At 39.9% G+C, this 22,534-nt stretch overlaps 1 protein-coding gene across 1 annotated transcript in view; it reads left to right on the top strand.

Annotated features, from left to right (window-relative positions):
- The window catches only part of LOC139645609 (poly(rC)-binding protein 3), a 74,537-nt gene that overhangs the window by 23,289 nt on the left and 28,714 nt on the right, over nucleotides 1-22,534 (top strand). The window contains exons 2-5 of the mRNA XM_071521379.1: nucleotides 1,094-1,157; nucleotides 1,388-1,453; nucleotides 2,425-2,533; nucleotides 3,369-3,504. The gene's annotated coding sequence lies outside the window, so the exon portion shown is untranslated. The remainder of the gene's footprint in view (nucleotides 1-1,093; nucleotides 1,158-1,387; nucleotides 1,454-2,424; nucleotides 2,534-3,368; nucleotides 3,505-22,534) is intronic.

Genomic DNA, 22,534 nt, shown 5'->3' with positions numbered 1-22,534 from the left:
TGGATATCATAAAACTACTGGAAGTCTCTGAGGAGGCTTGCATATATTTAAACAATTTTTAATCCTGGGAAGTACTTATAATACTTTTCTGCAGAATGTTACTTTTTATGTTACTTTTTTTTTTGTTAGAGAATGCCTGGAGTATCAAGCACCCATATTAAAATAATCTAAATTGTACTTTTCCTCTTGTTTCAAGATTCAACAAAACTCAAATATGACCTGGAATTCAGAGTTGTTAGAAGCTACTTTCCCACATTGGTCTCATTCTTCAAATTGCATATTTATCTGTTTCCCCTTTTGTTTTCTTATTTTACCGCTACCTTATTTATTGACTACTACTGCCACTGTTTTGACTGCTGCTGTTTGTGCCATGCTATTTTTGTGCTTTGCTTTACTGACCTATCCCATGTTGTTGTTTTTTTTGTGTATAATTTTACATAGTTGGTTTTACATAGTATAGTTTTCTTAAATACACTATGTAATTGTACTCTGATTTTATGAAAATACTATGTAAAGTGTCTTTGAGTATTTGAAAAGCACTATACAAATCAAATGTAATATTATTATTGTTATTATTATTGTTGTTATTATTAGGATTATATCAGTAAATCAATTTACCCAAACATATTTGTGAATCTAAGTGGATTGGTGAAGGTTTCTTGGGTAAAGCAAACTTATTAGTCACTATCTAGAGGACGGGATAGATTTCATGTTTCCTATTCATATTTCATTATATAGTCCCTAATCTTCCATTACCTATTCTTCAGAAATCTCTGCACTAGTAGCTGATTTATTCAAAGTAATTTCTAATAGGGGCTCTGAATGGTGTTTGACACATCAAGTGCCAATAGAGGGCAGTGATCTCCTTCTAAAGAAATCTCAGTGGCCAGGCAGCAGAGCAGAGGAACGCAAACCTTTGTGTGTGTATGTGTGTATGTGTGTGTGCATGAATGAGCCCATGTATGCAAGCAAGGAGTGCTGCTCCTCTCCCACTACTGAGTGTCAGTATCGGCAGACGCCAATAGAGGGAGCTGTAATCTTATAAAACCCAAACCATACTGGACCCAAAGTAATCAATTATTCTCATTCACAGGAATTCCTCTCCTTCCCCCCTGGAGTGCTGTCTGAGAACAAGTCAACTGCTGAAACTGATCCATGTAAGAAGTAGTAGCAGTAAATTCTCACTAATATATCATTCAATAATGTTGGCACATTCAAATTTGAACTCTTCATGCCGTCACATCACACATGAGGAGGGTGGTGTGGCAGACTAAAATCTTCTTTTGTAATAATTCATTATAAAAGCAATGGAGTGTATGATGTCAGTGCTTTCACATTGCAAATATATGCAGCATTGCGTTTAATTGTGTTTTTCTCTCTCTAACAGATTCACAGAGTCCAGTTCCACAGTTCGTTTGATGTAAACACGTAACTGCTGGTCAGCCACAGCAAAGTAAGTGGAATCCTAATGAATTTGATTCACCCATGCACAAACAGCGTAGTTCAAATAAATATATAACAGGTGCCATGTTTATACTCACTTCAGAAGATTGCAAGCATTCTAATCAATTATGGCATGCATTATAATCCACTGTGGACTAAAGCATTATCTTTGTGCTGATACTTCAGTGAAACTAGACCTCACCCTGGGCTAATTTCAGCTGTTAAGGATCTTTCTTATGCTCTTCACACATGGCTTATATTTTCATGGAAAATTTGCCCAAAGTGATCCCTTCTAATGCAGATATTTCAATTTAAATGCAAGTCTTCTGAATTATAGAGTACTTTAGAAAGCACATTTAGCCACAATCTAGAGGATACATATGCTCTCCACAGGCTTCTATAGGCTAATTAGAATTTCCAGTGAATCTTTAAGTGCATTGTTATGCAAGATAATTTCATTACAAGCACATTACATTATGGACAATTTTTTTCATTGCAGTCATATTACAATTACAATTTAAGCATTTAGCAGACGTTCTTAATTAGAGTGACTTACAATTAGTGGTCATATCAATATCAGAAAATCCCATTCATTTTAATTAATCATGGCATCCGATATAATACATCATGATTCTTCTGTAAGGAGTATGTAAATAATTTGTCATCATCTATGCAGCAGATGCCATATGATGTTTTACTATCAGGGTTTTGTTCCAAAAAGTTTTCTGATATTCATAACCCATTAACATACAGATGATTCTCAGGCATCCTCAGAAATGTTCCTTTTTTGTAAGCAAAGGTCTGAAGATAAGTCTTGACTTTGATTATGCTCCATGAGTTTTATTAGCTATCGCTTTGTAAGATTAGACGACACTTTTTCAGAGGATAGATATCTTGTTTTGGAAAGAACCTGTCTCTTAGGTGTCACCAAATTCACCCTGTTTCCTACCGCTCCATGTCTTAACCCTGTGATCTGTGCAGGTGTATTGGCCAGAAACCCAGAAGTCTTCCCAGTCTGCTGGAAGGCTGCCAGCCGCAGGTCACATGACCTGGAAGAGGAAACCTAGGAGACTTTTGGGATCCCTCTTCGGTCAGACACACCTCCTTAACAGCTTGCAACTTGATTGATGTTTCACTCTATTGTGACCGATTGTATGCATAATAAGTCATGCATTTATACATTTCAATATATTCTGTCAGTGATTTTGTGTCATAACATCACATCGTTTTGATGAGTTAACATAACAAGCACCAATTACATATCGCATTGATTGAAAATAAACAGAAAAAAGACATGAAATTACTACAGAGTTACTTACGGTCAATCCTAATGATGACATGGGAAACAAGGAAGATCTTTTCTCGTCTGACAAACTTGTTGACTCTTGAGTTTCCCTGGTTGCTCAGCTCTAAAGGAAATTAATGAACTTCTGGTGACATGTTGATTATGTTGCTCGCAGTGTGGAGGCACAGTCAAAATAATTTAAAACTTTTGATAATGCCTGGCAAATACAGACTGACACACACAGTATGATGACACACAGACTTATGATACATAAATCAATCATCAATGAATCAGCCTTTATTTGTACAGCACATTTCCTGCAAGCGAATGCAGTGCTTCACAACGCAGATAAAAAATGCAACGGAATTAAACAGCCAGAAAAGAGAGATCTTAAAAATATAATAGGCAATGTATATAAGAGTAGAACAAAAAGGACCCTCGTACAGAATACACAAAAATAGAGTACATGTGTACAAACAAAGACAAACGCACACATACTACATGCACAAGCACACAGGGATGCAATGCTTTCTGCCTGAACATGGTAGGATGTAAAGGCCTAAAACAGCTATCTGACAATCCTACTAATTGACTTAATGAAGCTCTTTCTGTCTTTCTGTTCTTCTTTCTCTGGCCCCAGAATGGGCCGGCTATCAACCTGAAGAGAAGTCCAAAGGCTGATGAACTGATATCCTGTGAGAGGCAGCTTCGCTCGGTACCCCGCCTCACTCTGGTGTCCTATATGCCCTGAGAACACAACAGCCAGAGCAACTCTGGTGAGTAGATGCACTCATTTAATCTGTCAGCGGTGAAAGCGATGGGATCCGCAAAGTTCCATCGCAGCCTCCCCGCTTTGAAGTTTGGAGATTGGATGATAGCCGGCGAGGGCCGCGCCACTGGGTTGAAATGCCTCACACTATTTGTATCATGCTACCGCGCTATTTTGGTCTGTCTGTTTTCCAAATGTCTTGTTTCTAAATCCAATTTGGTGTCAAAGAAAAAAGACAAATCCTTTCATCCATCATCCCTGCTGACTGTTACTTTGTGCTCAGAGGTGTGACATTTTCTGTGCAGGAATTTGCATGTCTACACGACATAATCGATGTCCTGGTCAGACTTTCTCAGCAGACTGTAGTGATTTTTTTCATGTCGTCTTAAAAAAATTGAGTTTCCATTGTTTTGGCTTGGCTCTTTAGATTGGATTTGATTTGATTTGCACAAAATGAGAAATTTACATAAAATACCAGTGTGTAAAGGTGAGGTTTAAATTTGACAAGGCTTATTATTGGTCCTCATCTGGACAATAACGATATTATACAACAGCAATGATACATGCTGTTTTGTTGTTCAATGAAAAGGTGTGAAGTTCTCAAAATGCCATCATGTTACTAACTACAGAAGACTTTTTGAGAATCAACAAGACTAACTGTATTTCAGTGAGTCCACAGTTTGTGAAACAAGGTGCTAGTGTTAACTTTTTCAACAAAGGCTATGGGAGAATTCCTTTGGGGAGGTTTTACCCTTTATCACTAGAACAGGTTTTGCCACCTCACTGCTGCCCAAGGGTAATCAGGGAAAGGAGAAACAGAGTCAGAGTTTGAAAATAACACATCAAGCCTCTTGTGCCTCTCAATAGATACACACAGAGAGGTGGAGTTAAGCGGAAAAGAACAAAAAAACAAAAACATAACTTGTAGATTCCCATCCAAACCACATAAGTTGTCGGTAAACCAAATCTGAACATCTATTCTGTGCCTTTGTTAGCCGATGTGATGTTAACTGTATCGACTTGTATGTATTTTGCTGTACTCAACTGTCAACAGACTGTAAAGGTGTAAGAATAAATATGTTTGTAATGCTAACAGGCATAATCAGAGGGGCCATCAGAGTTCAACAGTCAGGCTATTTTTGCCTTATCCCGGATAACCGGTCTCATGCAGCTGGTTATCAACGCAGGATTTACCAATCCAGCAATGAGAGCGTTGATTGATTGATTTTATTTGACAGATTTTAAAATATACTGTCCATAAGGTTGATAGCCCTTAGGCCACAACCACACACACATATAGTAAAATTGCCAAGGAATTTAACACATAATAAAGTAAAAAAAACCTATTTCCATTGCGGTCCTCGTTGTACAAAGCAATGGCACAGGCAGGTTTGACAATACATGAATCACTTAAAACGTAGAGAGGAAAAAATGATATGATATACAGTATACATACATTCAAAGAACACATTAATGATTTTCTGATCCCTTCACTGCTCACATGAAAGGGGCGGGGTTTGTGACAAATAGCCAATCACATGCAACATGGACAGATCCAGCTCAACGTATTTAATGAGATAAGATGAAACTATTGATCTCCGAGGGGAAATTGGGTCATTGAAGTGGCAAAAGTGATATGATTCAGCAGGGAAAAGGAAATACCATATACGCACACAACTAGAATATAAAAAGAAGCAATAGAAAGAGTAGAAAATAATAAAATAATCAAACAGTAAAACCATAGACTATAAATATGCCTAATTATGGGATTATATAGGCGCTAAAATATACTGCTGACATTTTCAACGCGTGAAGTAGCCTAGACTGTAAAAGTAGGTATGAGAAAGAAATGGATACTAATAAATGTCAGCATTCCAAAAGTAACATTGTTTCTGTTACCAAGGTTAGAGAGGATTATTAGAGGAACTGTCATTAGGACACAATGTCATTAGGACACAGTGGGCATACTTTCCATTGATACAATATTTTGTGGACACATTGAGGCTGTAAAAAGATTTTCTATTCATAAATTCATTCATTCATCATTCAGCCTCATGTTCTTAAGGGCTGTGGTAATGGAACATGACAGCAATAGTCTATATCAAACCAAACACTGTCAGGAATCTACAAAAAATTTCAGCGCAATTAATATACAAGAGTGAATTTAATTAATTGATAATATTTCTGTTATATTCCTATTTTATAGCCAGAGTTGGCAAATGGCCAGAAAATGCTACAAACAGCTATTATATCTCTATTATATCAAATCTGCACTCCATTCAGCTCGAATTCCACATTATTACCAAACTATGTTGTTTTGCTTTGAAACTACATTCATTCCAGATGCCATGCCTGATATAGCAAACATTTGTAACATTTATTCAACCAGGCAAGCTGACCAAGAAAATACTCAGCAACAGCCTAGAAAAATGGTTGCAAGGGAATGAAGGATTACAAGCAGGATTACAAACACCCACACTGAAGAGTTGCCCAGTACAACCAGAGTCTTGTATTGTTGGTCACTGAGCAGCTCCACTAGGACAATTTACCTTGCTAGCTACCTTGCTAAAGGGCAATTCACTGTCCTCCCCCTGCCCAGATTTTCCCAACATGCAGTCAGCCTGCACAGTGACAAATGAGACATGCGACTGTGTGTCAGATATGAACTGCTCTCGGCAGCCAGCCGACCAGCTAGACACAGCAGACGATGGTTTCTGCTGTTTCTGCATTTTTCAATGAGCGATGTCCGATGGCTACACTTTAGAGTGGAGCCCATCTGTGTGGCGGTGATTGATATCGCCTGGCCCAAGCTCCGTCTTTTTAAAGTTCACTTACATTTTCAGTGTCCACCATCATTGCCTCAGCTAAGATCCAAAAGAACATCGTGACAGTGCGGGGGCTGCAAGAAGAAGAAAGAAAGTGCCAAGAAGTTCCCTTTCAAGCTTTTCCGTATGGTTATTTGTGTGTCTGCCTGTGTGTGTGTGCGTGTGTGTCTTAGTGCTTGTGTACAAGGGTTTTGAGCATATGTGTACATTTTTGGATGTGTATATGTGTGTGTTTTGACAATTTAATGCTAGAAGCAAAGCTTTATAGATTGATCCCCAAAAACATTAGCTAAGCTGGCTCCCTCTTCAGAGAACTGCTTTGGACTGATACAGCTAAGTCAGCACATACTGACTTCCTTTTATTTCCTAACCCTATATTGGAGATACACTCACTGTGCCTCTGCTGCCTCCAGTAACAATATGGTGGTGTCTGTAGCATATAGGCAGATAACTAGACATCAACACATCCAAGCACTCGTACACATACAGCTTTCCTTTGAAAGCTTCCTCCATCTGGACTCTACTGGTCACATAAAAACACATTTTAAGTGCTTTTGAGTGCCCAAATGAAATTACTTTAATAATGACCTTGTATTTGAAGCCCTTAATCAACTTAAAAATTAATGCACAGGGACTGGAGTGGGTTGGTACTCCATTTTTTTTTCTCTCACACCCCATACATTGTGTCTTAAAAGATCCTGTCATTCAAAAGAATGTAACAATACTTTGGTAGCTTCATCTAGGTCAAAAGATGTAAAGGATGGCTAATTATTTGCATGATAACTGTACAGTTCTAAAAAAAAAAGCTTTGTTTTTCTCTGAATGCCCAGGCACAACCTTTCACCAAGCATAGTAATTACAATCGATTTTGGATGCACTTTGCTTTGCTTTTTGTTCCTTGAATATTGAGATGCTGAATGAAGATAGTGGTAAGGGGGATTGTTTCAGCACACATCACTACGCTGGACACAATGGGATCTCTGTTGGGACTCGGGGCTTAATGATACATTTTGAGTCTGATTATATATGACGAGCAGTAGGATGGGTATGTATTTAGGCTCCAAACTGCAGTACATCAAACCTAACCTTGGAGGCATGGGTTAGGCTGTAGATATGCATACAAAACTGGAACAAATCATTATATCACAGCATGCACCGCTGGCTCAGTTGTTTTCATTTACATGCTTTTTTACCCTCATTTATCTCGAGAGGGTTTACTGAGCATATATGCTCTTTTTTTTCCTTTTTTTTCTTTTTTTTTTAGCAATTTCCAGCTTCTCGTTCATATATACAGTTACACACATTCATACCTTGGAGCTGCCCAGTACAACTGATGGTAGTTGTGGTTCTTGGAGAGCATGGACACCACTGTTCGGATTTGGACGAAACTTAGGAGAATGATGTATCTCACCGTTGCGTTGCCACATTTTAGAAATTACACTGATTAGCCCAAGGGGGGGACGCTGCATTGTCTGTTTATTTGTTTGTCCATGTGCCATGCATGATTCTTAGACACCACTGACTGGATTTTGACAAAACTTGAGGAAATTATATATCTGACCACTGCATTCCAGCATTGTCAAAATAACACTGGTTAGCCAAAGGGGGGTCCTGCATTGTTTGTTTGTCCATGTGCCACGTGTAATAGCTCAGACATCCATTTTGACAAAACTCGGGGAAATGATTCATCTCACCACTGCATTTTCAAAAATACACTGATTGGTCCAAGGGGAGCGCCACAAGAAAAAACAAGGTGACATATTTGTTACTAATTGGCCCAGATGGGGACTGTATCATTCGGGGGTGACATGTACTGTTGCATTGTTATTACTATGATTACCATTACATTTGAACTAGCTGTATTCAATGAAAGCACACAAACAGGCATCATGCCTTCTCTGCGGGCTAGACAGCGTGCTATGTGCTCAGTTTTAATCTGAATCAAGAGCTCCAGTATGTCTTTTCGCTTCCATCTTACTTGTCTGTCTTCACTTTACACTATCTGATAAAGCAGAAATGCCATGCAAATAATCTGAAAAACAAAGAATATGCATTCCCTACTACTCTATATGTTCTACTAGTCTAATGGCAGCTGATGCAGCTCCGGAGCATCTTCAGCCTCAGTCTCATCTCCCCAGATTGCAACAATTTTGTGCTATCAGACTGTACATTGCTTCTTGTGCAAATGGGCCCAGTGTCTGAGGCAGTGCATTACTATATGAACCATCTTGTATTGCTCTCTGCATTGCTCTACTATCTGAACATATTTCTTTCTATACATTCTCAGCACACAAGTTTGACACTTTCTCTGCCCCTATGCTACCTCTGTCCATGTCATATGTGCTTTCTAAAGCTTTTCACATACCCCTCATTGTTACATGCTGTATATATACACTGATATGTTTCTTAACTGATCAACAAACAATAAATACTGTAAATAGCATCTGTAAGTAACAAGTGTACAGAAATCCATACATGGTGGTGCATACTCTTTCCCATATACTTCCCACTCTTAACAGTCTTCTCAACATGTTGAAATCGTCAGCTGCATGTGTTTATTTAACCTCAATTGCTTATATTGTATTTTTATGTATATATTCTAGTTTGTCTTTGCTGTATATTATTATAATATGTATATATTATTATTAATTTTGCTGCTGCAATGACTCAATTTCCTCACGGGGAAGATTCATCTTATCTGAAGTTTTCTGTGCTCAAATATCTGCCATATCAAGCTCCTTTGGCTGACTGGCATTTGGTTTGTTTATTGTACACTGACTTGTAAATACAGTGCTTGGGCACACACACACACACACACACACACGCACGCATACAGCCCTTTGAGGCTTGCTGAATGTACTGCACTTGCTCACTTTATGTTACTGGACACTAGGGAATCACCACCAAGAGTTATGGTTCTTACACCACTTTCATTCAATGCAGTCCTATATCGTACCACAGCTCTGCCCTTATTATTCTGCTAATCGTTCAGCTCTTTCTAGCACTATCCACAAACCACGGCCAAGGAGGAGTGCTAAAGATAAAGTTTGCCTAGGATGTGTAATGAAGTGAAACATTAATGAGCTGGTTGAAGTAACCTTTTGTAATCTGATCCTGGGGACCAGTAGCGGCTGCAGATAATTGTGGCTGGGGGAGCTAAGGGGGAGCTTAATTATTAACAGCAGGTGCTAACTTTTTTCTAAATAATATAAAAAATAATAACAACAATACAATAGATTAGGGTGTGAATTAGGCTATACTACTACACAAGGAGGGCCACTGTTTTTCCATTGGGAGCCAAATCCCCAACCCAACATTATATGCATGTGCATGCTTCAATGAGCTGAAGACTGACTGTGTATTTAGACCTATGACCTATGATTTAGACCTATTAGACTGTATATGATATAACACCGAGTCCAGTTAGACACAAGGCTATGCAGCTATGCACACAGTTTTAGACGGCAAATCAAGTGTTTATATAGTCAGAAGTTACACAAAAGATTTTAAAATGTGCTATATCAGACAAATTAATCACTGTATTAGTCATGTAAACAAACAGTGCCACATACACAGGCACATCCATTCATCATACAGTATGTGCTATAGTAAAAAGCAATAGAAACATTCATATAGACAGCGCTACATAACAACCAGTTTTGCTACACAACAACCAGCCTATACAGATGGCACACCACTGACAGGACTGTACAGTGGACTGTGCTGGACAGCTTAAGTAGTTGCAAGGGCGGAGCAACTAAATCGAGCTCTGACTCGACTCATTGTGTACCCTACTCACTAGTCACAGAAGAACGATCCGCCTGTTTTTGTGGTTCACAGCAAAGCGGTCAATCACACTGTCAATGTCCAGTCCATAGCTTCCATAGCTTGTTTATGCCAACATGCATAACAGAAAGCAGCATCTGCCATGACTTTGCTGAGAGCCCTTGGTCCTTCACCTTGACTTAAATCCACGGGGCCAGTGGTGGGATTGCTTGCAGGGCTAGCGTACAGGTTTCCCCCACACTTTCATTTTCAGTTGGAGAATTTTCCTCAGTCTCCGAGTCCCTCTCTAGGCTTCGGGTCCCTCTTCCGCCATCAACTTCCTCTTCCTCCGTAGCGATAACGTTATAGGCCTCACCACCTTGCCATTATCCATTTTTTTCACATTCGCCGTCCTCCATCCTTCCTCGTTTTAAAGAAATGACAAATCGGTCTATCTTGACACACCACAGTCCACCTATAGCTAAATTATCCTAATCTCTTTGACTCTCACAACAAAACTCTCTCCGATACGTAATGAACAGAGCAACCAATCACACCACACTTTAGCAGAGGTCAGAATAATAAACTTCTTATATTTTCATATAGGAATTAGCCTTGTTATATTCATTCTGTATCCTAAGTTTAATTTATTTTTTTCTCCAAATAGAATTGCAGGGGGTGCTTGGCTCATTCCAGGGGTAGCTCAAGCGCCCCCTAGCGCCTACGGTGACCAGACAAGATTGGTGTCCCGAGTCCCGACAAATATCTGTAAAACACTAAAATGTCCCGGTTTTCAACATTCCCTACCAAACTGTCCCAGTTTTCACCACAATTAAAATAATATTAATAGTATTATACTTGTTTTCAGCGCTTACATAGACGTTTATCATGTTCTGCCCCGCTCGTTATTACCTAACCCAATCAAAAAACATAAACAATGCACCACATAAACTATGTTTTGGTGGATTTTTGGAGACAAAACATAATTTTTTGTTTGCTGAAGCTCTGTCCATGGTGTTGAAAGGTGCAGTCACTAGGTGTGCTAAGCGCTGAAATAATTGTCCCCCATCCTGATGAAAACGCCTATGGTGCGTGCATAAGCGCATACATGTGCGCGTGCATGAACGTGCGGTACACTTAAGGGTCCTGGTTTGGGGGTTTGAAAATGTGGTCACCCTACTAGCGCCCCCTTGCTGCCGCGCCTGCTGGGGACTTGTTATCCAAGTCTCCCATCTTGGTGAGTTCTGCAGGCTTTAGTTTGAAACTCAGCAAAGTATGGCACAATAAATAGTTACTCCTGGTTGAAGTTTGACATCTCTATCCGCTACACGGAGGAGAGGCGAGACCTGGGTTAGTCCCCACTTGCAAGGACATACGGTTGTGTTAGGTAATGATCTAATGGAAATGAGGTATGAACCGCACATCTGTGTTTTCCAGAGATGCAGAATATGTTGAAGTGTCTGCGTTTTAACTTCACACATCCGTAGGTGTGACTATTATTTTGTTTCAATTTCCAACGCCAAGGACACATGTCCAGTGACTGACCGTAGGAACAGTTTTAGGTCTGTAGCTTTACTTTTTTTAATATGAAGTAATTCTGAACTGAGTTTTTATGTTGTCATGGCATCTGTCTGTCTGTGTGTAGACACAATTTTGTGAGCACAATAACTAAAGAACAGCACATGATACTCATACTACACCACAGGTGTAAGTATGAAGTTTCTCCTATAGAGTAGATGGGAGCACCTTACTGCATAAATTTGCATGTTAATAAGGAAAAAACGATTTTCTTGAAACTACTGTAACTCCTTATGCTTTAAGGGACAGAGTTCATTTATTACCGTTCATGTGTTATGTGAAGAAGTATGTTGGCATAGAAATATTAGTTAATTAATGCATTAATTATCTTAATTAATGACTTAATTGGCTTAACTGGTTATGTTTAATGTACTGTGATGATTATGGTGAGACATTGCAAGTGCCTCTTGTTATATTTGCTCCACAAATAGTTGAGTGCTGAAAATCAACAATCAAATTAATTTAGTGTAGATAATGAATGAAAATGACTGCACATAAAACAATTACTGTTATGTTGGGGTGTTTGAGAGAAGATGAATACACCAGTGTCGTATAAGCAGCTCAAGTTGCCATTTTTCACAAAGTTACTGCTAAATGTCCGCAGGTAATACTAGTCTACACACATCGGACTGAAGTCCAGAGTGTGGCGACAGCACATCACATGTTTGTAGACTGAATGACTCCCTGCTGCAGGACCCAAAGCTTCCTTACTGCCTTCGCTCAAACAGATTTGTCTTCCCACTCGGTCTTTTGGTTTGCTCTGACAATGACAAATGCCATCAGATGTCTGTTTTCATTTTCAAAAGGTCATTCATGATGTTGTTATCTGATGGCCTTAAGCTGATGAAATTAGGTTCACCTCCTCAACATGTAAACCCTCAGAACATTTTGCTGACTAAAAAACAGTCAAGGCCAAGCTGTTAAGATGTTAAGATGTTAAACTGTTGCTCTCTTCCATTGTCTATGTTAGGTACCGAACAGGGACAATTTCTACTGTTATGAGCCTGCAGTGTTATTGGAAAAAGATTGGAAAAATAAATGCCTTTTCTTCACTTTGCGTTCTCTTACATCTCCGTCAGATGAAAACACCAGATGACTCTTCGACGTGACCCTTCCCCTAAGAACCATGGAGAATGTACTGTAGGCCCAAACCACATTCTCAGAGGCATGGTCGTGACAAATATTTGCTCAACAAATCCCTCCGACAACCTAGCAGCAAAGGGCACTGAGTTAATATGTTCTGACGTGGGGGTTAAGAGTTTATTCTTTGTGGAGGTGGGAAGTGATTAGAGGAGAGTTCAGACAATGCTGCAGGCACTCGAGCCCAAGAGGGATGGTGCTCTTGGGGCAGTCACAGAGGATATATTTCAACAAAATGGCCGTCATTTTGTCTTTGGCTTCATATCTGTGGATGCCTTTGTCTCCGTGTCCTTCGTGCCAGTATCGCTTATTGTCAAGTGTACGATTTGATTTCTGCACTTCATCATTGAAAACGCAGTCTATCCTGAAAAAATGTGATTTTCATTGCAAATGAAAAGTAATACGCTGACTGGGGTGTCGTTTGTCATAAATACTTCACTGAGCAATGTATTGCCCTAAGTCCCGAGCATAACTTATAAGTAAAGCCATATCACAGCTGAGGAAATAAATCTTGCTCAAGTTGTCAAGTTTTTCTTAGACAGTTGATTCTTCCTTCTGGAAAAATTGGGTGTGCACAATGCAAGATTGGAGGAAATCAGTCTAGTCTGATGTTGGTATCTTTTTGTGATTGACCTGTGCTAATTATCTGCAGTTCACAGATCTGAATTGAAACAAGAACACATTTCCTGTTTTTGTGGAAGAGAAAAGATTATTTTAGGTTCAGCAAGGAATCCTAATTTTGTTAAAGGATCCTTTACACAGTGGAAAACAAACAAGTGAAATCATGTCGCCTCACCGGCATATTTTTCCACTTGTTTTAAAAAGAATAAGAGTAACTTCTAGATTAAATGACTGGTTAAAATAGACATTTTTTGCAGTGAAACATCATGCATCTTCCTGTGAGTATTCTCACTGTAATTATTACCACCCAGATGTCTCTGCAAAAGTTCAAGGTTCAGGTGAATGTATATTAACACAATATGGAAAGAGATAATAGCTTGAACTTCAGTGGCCTTCAGAATGAGGAACATGTATCTTATAATAAGAGCTGGGAATATGGAACAGAAAAGCAAAGGGAGGCAGTATATGGGGGGTTACTGTGAAATTACACCTGTTTCAGTCACAAGTAAAGAAAGCCTGTAAAGCCTGCTTTTTCCCTCAGAGAAACATGGGGAGAATATGTATCGCCAGTGGCCCCAACTTCACAAGAGGCAACAAGAATGTTTTATTTTATACTGATATGATAAACTCAACAGTCAAGGTTAAAACAAGACCAAGCTGATTTTGTTTCCCTTATTTACAGAAGTTATGGTTATCGTTATGGTTACACCTATTTGACAAAAGAACATTTCTTGTCCCTCACAATTCACAGACACTTTTCTATTATTAACCATCTACATCTATTCAGGTGCAGGTTAACAAGTTTCTTAGGGAGGCTAGTAGTCTGGAGCCGACAGAGCCCAACACCACCCCCATAACCCCCATGTATATGTTTACCTGCCCGCTCCATGGTTAGGATTGTACACTAGTCATGTTTAGCAAAAAATACTGTGCAACAATATGTAAATGCAACAGGCTGCGGAGTTGCTTGCAACAAATCCATTGGGTTGTATCTCCTTGCAATGATCATAAATAAAAATAAATCATATGACCAGGTGAATTAGGCCACAGGCTCATTTCAAGCAGATGTCATTAGTTAGACTATTTTGTAGTTAATCATACATTAGCTGGGAGCGATATCATTATTTAAAGCACTGACTGTGACCGCAAGGGGGTCAGACACAATTTCCATTAGTGTGTTACGATGTTTTGGGGTGCGCAGTTGAGTGTAAAGGGTTTCAGGGGAAACCTAAAATACAAAAGTGACCTCCTTTTCTGAGACAGAGCTTTTCAGCCCAAAGCACCAGGATTTCTCCACTTGCAACCCCAACGCAATATCGCTTTGGAGTTATATTTTCTTACTCTCTTAAACAGGAAGTCTGAGGCTATGGGGCTAATGCAATTTACTCCTCTTCCCTAAATGCTTTGAGCCTGTTCTCACCTAACTCTCAGAGGGGTCATGACTGCTGCTTTATTGACATTTCTTTGTTAAATACAGCTAAAAGCTGCAAAGATAGAGTGGTAAAAGTGTTTCTATACTCTAGTTGGAAGACCACTGACTCCTAATCTCTTTAGGATTTTATCACCTTTATATCACCTATATTTTTAGGCTCTTAGAGTTTATCCCTCTTGTAATTGAGTTGTTATACCTCTAATTATTGGTTGGCCTCCCTTTATCACCATTACATTAAAAACCCATTTATTTCTCCATCTAAGCTCCTATTTTATGCCAGCAACAGTAAATTCTGCTTTCCCTTGCTTTAAGCCAGTCTCACCACACAGCTAGCATTGAGAGCGGACCTGGGTGTTTACTTCAACCTCCTTGAAGTACCACAAATTATAATTTATATAATTATAATTTAGCCTTAATTTAATCAAGAAGTTCCATTAAGAACAAATTTTAATTTACAATAACAGCCAGGAAAAAGGCAAAATGTGGATGATGGGGGAAAAATTTTGAACATAGAGACATGACACAGTGTCAAAAAAAACTAAATTTAATAAGCAGATATGGGAAAAAGGAGAAGAAATGGTATACATAATAATAGCAGCAAAATAGCGCAAATGTGCACACAATTAAAGGGCAGCGCAAGATATTTTTCCATTAAAAAAACAAATCAAGAAAACAAGTCAGTCAGTAAGTTACAAGATCCAGTTTGCCTGCCAGTGCTTAAAGGCTGTTAGCTTACTGTATCAAGGTCATGGATTCGCTTTTGGCTATTTATTTATTTATTTTATATTTCAAGGTTCCATTTTGAAGATATCTTGGTGGATGGGCGCACAGAAAAACCACACATAAACACAAACACACACACGCACACACACACGCATGCACACAAACTAAACCCGATATATTCCGCACACAGGGCCTGTGATAAATACGAGGACGGTTACAGCAGGAGACATATCTATGACTTACAGACGGCGGCAGGAGCAAACACCGTCAGGACAGCCAAACATGAATAAAACAAACATGAAAGCAGCACAGTGAGGGAGAGAGGTGTGTTAGTGTTGTTATTGAGCTGGAAAGTAATTGCAAATATGCTGGAGAAAGTCTGTGACAGTCTTTAGCCAGAGAGAGAGATGAAATCGTCCAGTTTCAGAGTCGATTGGAACTTATTCTGTTTGCTTGTAGCAACAAATCTGTAGAGAATCAGGCAACACTTTCTATGAAGTACGTGGTTATAAGACGTGTAACTATAAAACACTATAAATATGTTTATAATGTTTTATGATACTATCTATAAGCACCTGTAGTAATTTATAAGTGGTTATAAAGCTCTTTTATAATGTTTTATAACACTCCTGTTTGAAATAACACACCATGGGCTTATAGGGCAATATGATTACATGTTTGTTAAGTCAAGTCAACTTTATTTCTTTAGCCCTTCGTCACAAATCATGTCTCAAAGGAGACACTGTATTCAGTGTGTAAATCCAGTATGCCTCTCTGTGTAATAATCCACTCCCTCAAAATAAGACTTTCTGAGCATACGGCTGCCATACCTAACAATAATTTGGATTATGCCATTATATGCCATTATGCCAAAGAAAATTATGGCTCTTTAGCAACATTAACATTTTGGGGCATAGAGCGCTTTACCGCTTCTCATTATCAGTAGATTATTACGCATTAAACCTCTCTTGCTTCTTGGAAATAGATTTTTAGCATTGTATCACTTGAAACTCGTTGTATTGACACATTGTAGTCATTTGATAGGAAGTTGAATAGCAACATTGGACTATCCAAATAAAGTGTGACCCCTGACATTGTGCTGGCTTGCTAACATGCTATAGTCTACTGACTGCAGAATCACTATATGTGCTTATAGATAGTGTCATAAGTCATAAGCATGTTTATAATGTCTTGCGTGTTTCATAGAAAGTGTCACTAGAATCACAACGTCTGTCTATGGTCTTTTTTATGAAGTAAAAAAAAAAAACCTTGCTTGTACAAAGATTCCAAATTCGAACAGCACATACACAAATTTCTACAAAATATAAGATTATATTGACAAGAGCCCTTTTTGATTGTCCTACATCAATATATGATTATCAAGAGCAGTCACGAGAATGCGTGTTTCTGTTTCTGTATCTGTATAGCCTCTGTTTTGCCTCTGCCAATCTATTAATTCCCCTTTCACTCCTACTGCAGTGGATTTGCCTAAGGGTTTATAATCCAGGTCACATGTCTGTCGTGCACCCTTTAATTCCTAACGCCGCCAGATTAAGGATGCATGACAGCTGTGTTGATTGGTTTTCCCAATAATATCCTTCAAACTGTGGGTCACTGTAGCAACACTCCACTGTGAACCAATGCACTGTGGCGTCAAGTTTATCTGACTCTTGAAAATGAAGTGGGACGGTGGCACGGTGGCTCAGTGGTTAGCACTGTTGCCTCACAGCAAGAAGGTCCTGGATTCGAACCCCGGTCCGTCCCAGGTCCGTTCTGTGTGGAGTTTGCATGTTCTCCCCATGTTTGTGTGGGTTTGCTCCGGTTTCCTCCCACCATCAAAGACATGTATGTTAGGGTTAATACTCAGTGTCAGTGTCAGTGTCAGTGCCCCTGACCAAGGCACTGGCAAAAAGAACTGGAGTTGGTCCCCGGGCTTTATGCTAATGTTTACACATCACATCAAAACTGTGAGGTACAATACACAAAGTCAGAGCGGTGGTCCAGAAGCCGACAGTAGCCGGGACCGTTGGTAGCAAGCCGACGGCAGCATCGAGCTAGCATGTTCGAAGGCAGACGTGTCACTCCGAATATCCAGGCGCCCATTTCCGTAGTGTGCCACCCCCAACCCCCCCACGGCCTGAGGGGCAGCTCAGTCTGGGGCAATCTATCGTCTTTCTGCCCATGTAGAGCAGAACACTTGCCCGTGCAACGGTCAAAGCATCAGCGAACAGCTAGACCGACCGCAACATTTGTCCAATTTGGGGAGAATTTTGAGGGTTACGCACTAAATTGCGACATCACGTGTTGTGACGTCATCGCCCATGTGACTGCGTGCCGTGGCCAATGAGTTACCAGTGTTGCCTCTTGGCTGAGTGATAGGAGACTGGGGATATAATATTTCCATTCCATTTTTCTAATCTTTTGTTTACAGCGAAAGTGGTGGTCATCTGTTTGGAGCTCTGCAGAGGTAAATACTTTCTAAAACATTGTAAATCATGTCAGAAGTGAGTAAATATTTTTGTGGCCAAGTCTTGATGTTCAGATTGTGCATACCGTGTTCCAGGGCCCTTCTGTCAGACGAACATTTGTTTGTACTTGCAGTTTCACATTATGAAAAATTTGATGAGAGTTGGAGATTGTAGAGCAAATTTGAAATTTCCAATGAAGAGCCCATTGAGTGGATGTGATGGGAATTGACTTCTAGATAACTCCATTATTGACTAATATGACATTTTCTCTGTTGAACCTGTCTAGTGGTGTAGTCAAGATGCTATTGCTATTTCAGGCATCCTGACTGAATGTGTTGTTGTAATCTCACTGCATTATTGCATTTATTGCTGTTGGAACAGATGTGTTTTATTACTACTGTGGTTCATTAACAGTGGTGTTTCTTATATGTCCAATTGTCCTTAGTGACCAATTTAGGTACTTATTCCAGTTCTTTACATGGCTGTATATTATTATCTGGCTCAAAGAATACAGGAATATGTATGGAAACAAATTGGAAACAAACGATGAGAGATGAGATGAGGACTTTTATATTGGTCATTTTAGTTTCAGCTCTGACTGCGTTTTATGACTGATAACAGAAATCATATGCATCGTTGATGAGCTTCTCTGCAGTCTCTAACTATATCTGGATGAATTCTTATTGATTATTCCTTTTCTTGTCTTCAGAGATCAGACAGTGCTATTTTGATATTCATGAAAATCTCCATCACTTAACAATATGCAACTATATGATTGAACTGTATTGCCAGGGCACACATTGCGGACTGCTTTAATAATTGGTACTGGTGATGTGTAAGTCGGTCTGTGTGTGGGTGTGTGTGTGTGTGCATTACAAATGTGCTGCAGAACGACAGACAGTTTAAATAGTCTTGTATTGTCTCGGACCAACTATTATTAATATTATTAGATGTCCGATGAACATGATGCAACACAAAGATTGAAGCCTTTATATGTATATGGCAACAGGGAAAATGCGGTATGAACCGTTAGCCATTTCTATAGCATCGTCTGATGGAGCTGTTAATGAATAGCTTTCTGTTCCCCATTAATGGTTACAAACAGCATGTGCACAGTTCGTGCTGCCTTTTCACTGTACTTTCTGGTCAGGGTGAGGAGGGGAAAATGTCACCTAGCTTGGCTTATTAGCGAACACGCACCAATGAGCTACGCTAGCCATCTTAACTAATGCTAGGCGGCAGAGGAACAATGCAAGGGGCCATCGGCATGTGATTGTAATTTAGGCTGAGATCTCAGCCGGGCCGACTGATTAGAGATGACAGGTTTACAGCCTGCTATTGGGCCAAGTGGGAGGGATTGGGGGGGGATAGCAGTGGCTGCTGCAGACACAAGTGCTGCAACAAAGGGATCCTCAGCATCAGTATAACTGCGGGTGTATTCGACCCTCCCTTTCTGCTCCTGTATAACTAATTTTCCCTAATGCTACAAGGCTGTTAGTGGCTGAGGGACCATTTTGAAATCTTGAAGATGTGAGGTGTTCTGCTATACAGGGAAGGTGCTATAGGCCAGCTAGGTGTTGTTAACCCAGACAAAGCATTATGTTCTCTGCTCAAGGTTATCATCTCAAGGAGCGTGGAGTTGGCAAGCTAATGCACTTGGTCCTCTGCTATACTTAAAACAGAGTGATCTGGTGATTTGCAATACAGGAACAAGCAGTGAAGCAAGTCCTATAAGCTAGCCAAGATGATCATGGCCTGCAGGGCTGGAAAGGAAGCCCTCCGCCAAGACATGGAGGAGCAGGCCATCAAGTTTGAGGCCTGCGAGGCCGAGAAGAGTGACCTCCGCCAAGAATTGGTCAACTGATCAAGTTTAAGGCCTGCGAGGCTGAGAAGGAGACCCTTCGTCAGGAGGAGCAGGTCGTCCAGCTTGAGGTCGAGAATAATGGCCTTCGCCAAGAAATGGAGCTGATCCAGAGAAAGATGGCCTTCTCCACAAACCAACTGACTGCTAAGCTTAAGGCAGAGCATGAGGAGAAGGAGTTCCTCCTCCTAAAAATGGAGACATTGCCACAAACAGATGGGCCTCTCCACCTGCCAGCAGGCCACTGAGCTTAAGCAGAAGAAGGAGATCCTCCTCCAAGAAATGGACTGGTCCACAAGAACAGCTCCACATCGACTACGAGCAGGCCATGAAGCAGGCCTGTGAGATGGAGAAGGCACACCAGAAAGAAATGGAGGAGCTAAAAATATTCTAGAAAAAGGAGGCCTTGAGCAACCTGGAGACCATAATGCTCAGTGGCTCGGAGCTGCTTAAGACACTGGACCAAAAAACTGAGGAGCTGAAAAGGGTCAGTGCAGAGAATGCATTGAGCACAGACAGAGGTGGCCTTAAACATCTGGGGGCCCATTTCAAGAGCTAATGTGCGAAAAAAAAAACATAAAAGAGAAAAGAGAAAAAAAAGCGAGGATTCAAGTTGGTTTGCATCAATAATGGTATATTTTCGGACTTCAACTTAAATGCATTATGTGCAGCATCATGGACAGCTCAACATAGAAATAATCCAAACAATTCAAACAGACAATTACAAACCAAACAATTTAAAACTGAAACAATGACATTTTTGCTTTGGAATGAGGAGAAGCCTCGCCCTTCTCGGCAACTACTAGTCTGCATTGAATAGCACTAGGCCTATGTGTTATGTATCAGCTGACATAAAAACAGCTTAAACAATTCCCTCAAATTAAATTAACAACAAAAGCAATGCCATATTTTGCTCGGGAATGAAAAGTGTCTGAAACTACTGGTTGCTTACAATGAATTGCGCTTTGCGCTCTTTCAGCACCGTGGACAGCTCACGTCAGGCCTGGAGAGCTTGTTATTCATGCACTGTTGGCCTGGTAGGATTAATTGCTTATAGAGATTCTTTTAATTATGTGTATTGTTTTAGTTTGAGAATTTACTAGTTCATATTAGTTGACACCGTTAGTAATGTTCGTAGTGAAAGAAATGACCCGCCTACCATTTTGTTGTGAATATTGAACTGCTACTGGTTCTAACTGCAATTAAAGCTGGCTGTTAGCTTTGAAACGGTGTCCGGTGCATTATCTTTGATTGAAGTAACCACAGCTCGCCACAAGATATATACATAGTATATATGCTTGCATGTCAGTCGGGGCCCTTTGGGAGTGCGCTACCCGTTTCAGTTGAAACGGGTGAAACATAGCTAAGGCCGCTACTGAGCACAGAGAGAAGGAAGAGAAGGTGGGCCTCCTCCAAGAATTGGAGAAACTGAAGATACTCCAAAAAGAGGAGTTGAGCATCCAGGAGCTTTCGATCAGGCTCAAGACAGAGAAGGAGATGGAGGTTCTCATCAAAGAAATGGAGGAGCAGGCCATGAAGTTCAAGGTCTGCATGGAGAGAGATGAGAAAGAGGCTGGGGGAAAAAAGTCCAGGAAGCCTTCCACAATGAAGAGATTGATAACAATTCTGAAACCAAAAGGGAGGAAGAGGAAAGGGGAGAAGAAACAGGAGAAGATGGAGTCCCCCACAGCATCTCCTACATTTCAACTCAAAAAATTGAGCACATTAACACCTGTGCTCTCCCACACACACACACACACACACACACACACCAACCCCTACAACTCACCATCCCCCCACACACACTAACACCCATTTTAAACCCACCCTCCCCACACAAACTCTAACTTCTATAAAATAAAATATCAAATAAGATAATGCTCTTCCTGTATTGTTTTATAGAGAATTGAATTGAAGTTGCAGTCAACATTGTATGCAGAGGATTTAAGACAGCTGGACAGAGACAGTGTTGTAGAGAAAATATAGGCTAGCTGTATTGGATCTATAGTTGTTTTAATGTTTTTGACGTTTGAATTGTTTGTCTGGTTCTGCAATTTAAATACTGTTGTCAAACTCAAACATGGAAGTGGAGCTGCTACACTACTTCTACTTTCTCTCATCCTCTGAGAGCCAGAGCTGTGTAAAAGACACTCACAGCTCAATAAGATCACCTTGAGAAGAATCACATACTTGATTACCCTTTTAATTGATTACTTTTAGTGATTTTTCATTCTCTCTATATTTAGTTGGCAAAGTTATGTTTGTTCATCTCATTTTATTGACAGTGTATACTGTGATTTTGCTACACAGCATTGATATGACTACTAGTGTTCCACCTAAGGAAGAGTGTATAGATCTACTGTTCCAGTGAAATCATACAGGAGAGCTAGGCCTCCAGAGGTTATCAATAAATTTAATATGGAACACAATGATGAACAATCATAGAAAGTATAATATTGTTTCTGAATGACACTGAAGAAACTGAATAAGACATATTATCCGGGTTTGAGCTCTATACATGCAAATTTTTTAGTGTTATGGTTGTTTGGGGTACAGCAAAACCCTGGGGCTGACCCTGGTACCTAAGTAATAATAGTAAAAGTACTCGTTTTGAAGAACGGTCC

Source organism: Centroberyx affinis, unplaced genomic scaffold (genome assembly GCF_046629955.1).
Source record: "Centroberyx affinis isolate AG114_WGS23_722 - 3 ecotype Tasmania unplaced genomic scaffold, CSIRO-AGI_Caff_v1 ptg000886l_1, whole genome shotgun sequence".
NCBI lineage: Eukaryota > Metazoa > Chordata > Actinopteri > Beryciformes > Berycidae > Centroberyx > Centroberyx affinis.
This window is presented reverse-complemented; position numbering and strand designations above follow the sequence as displayed.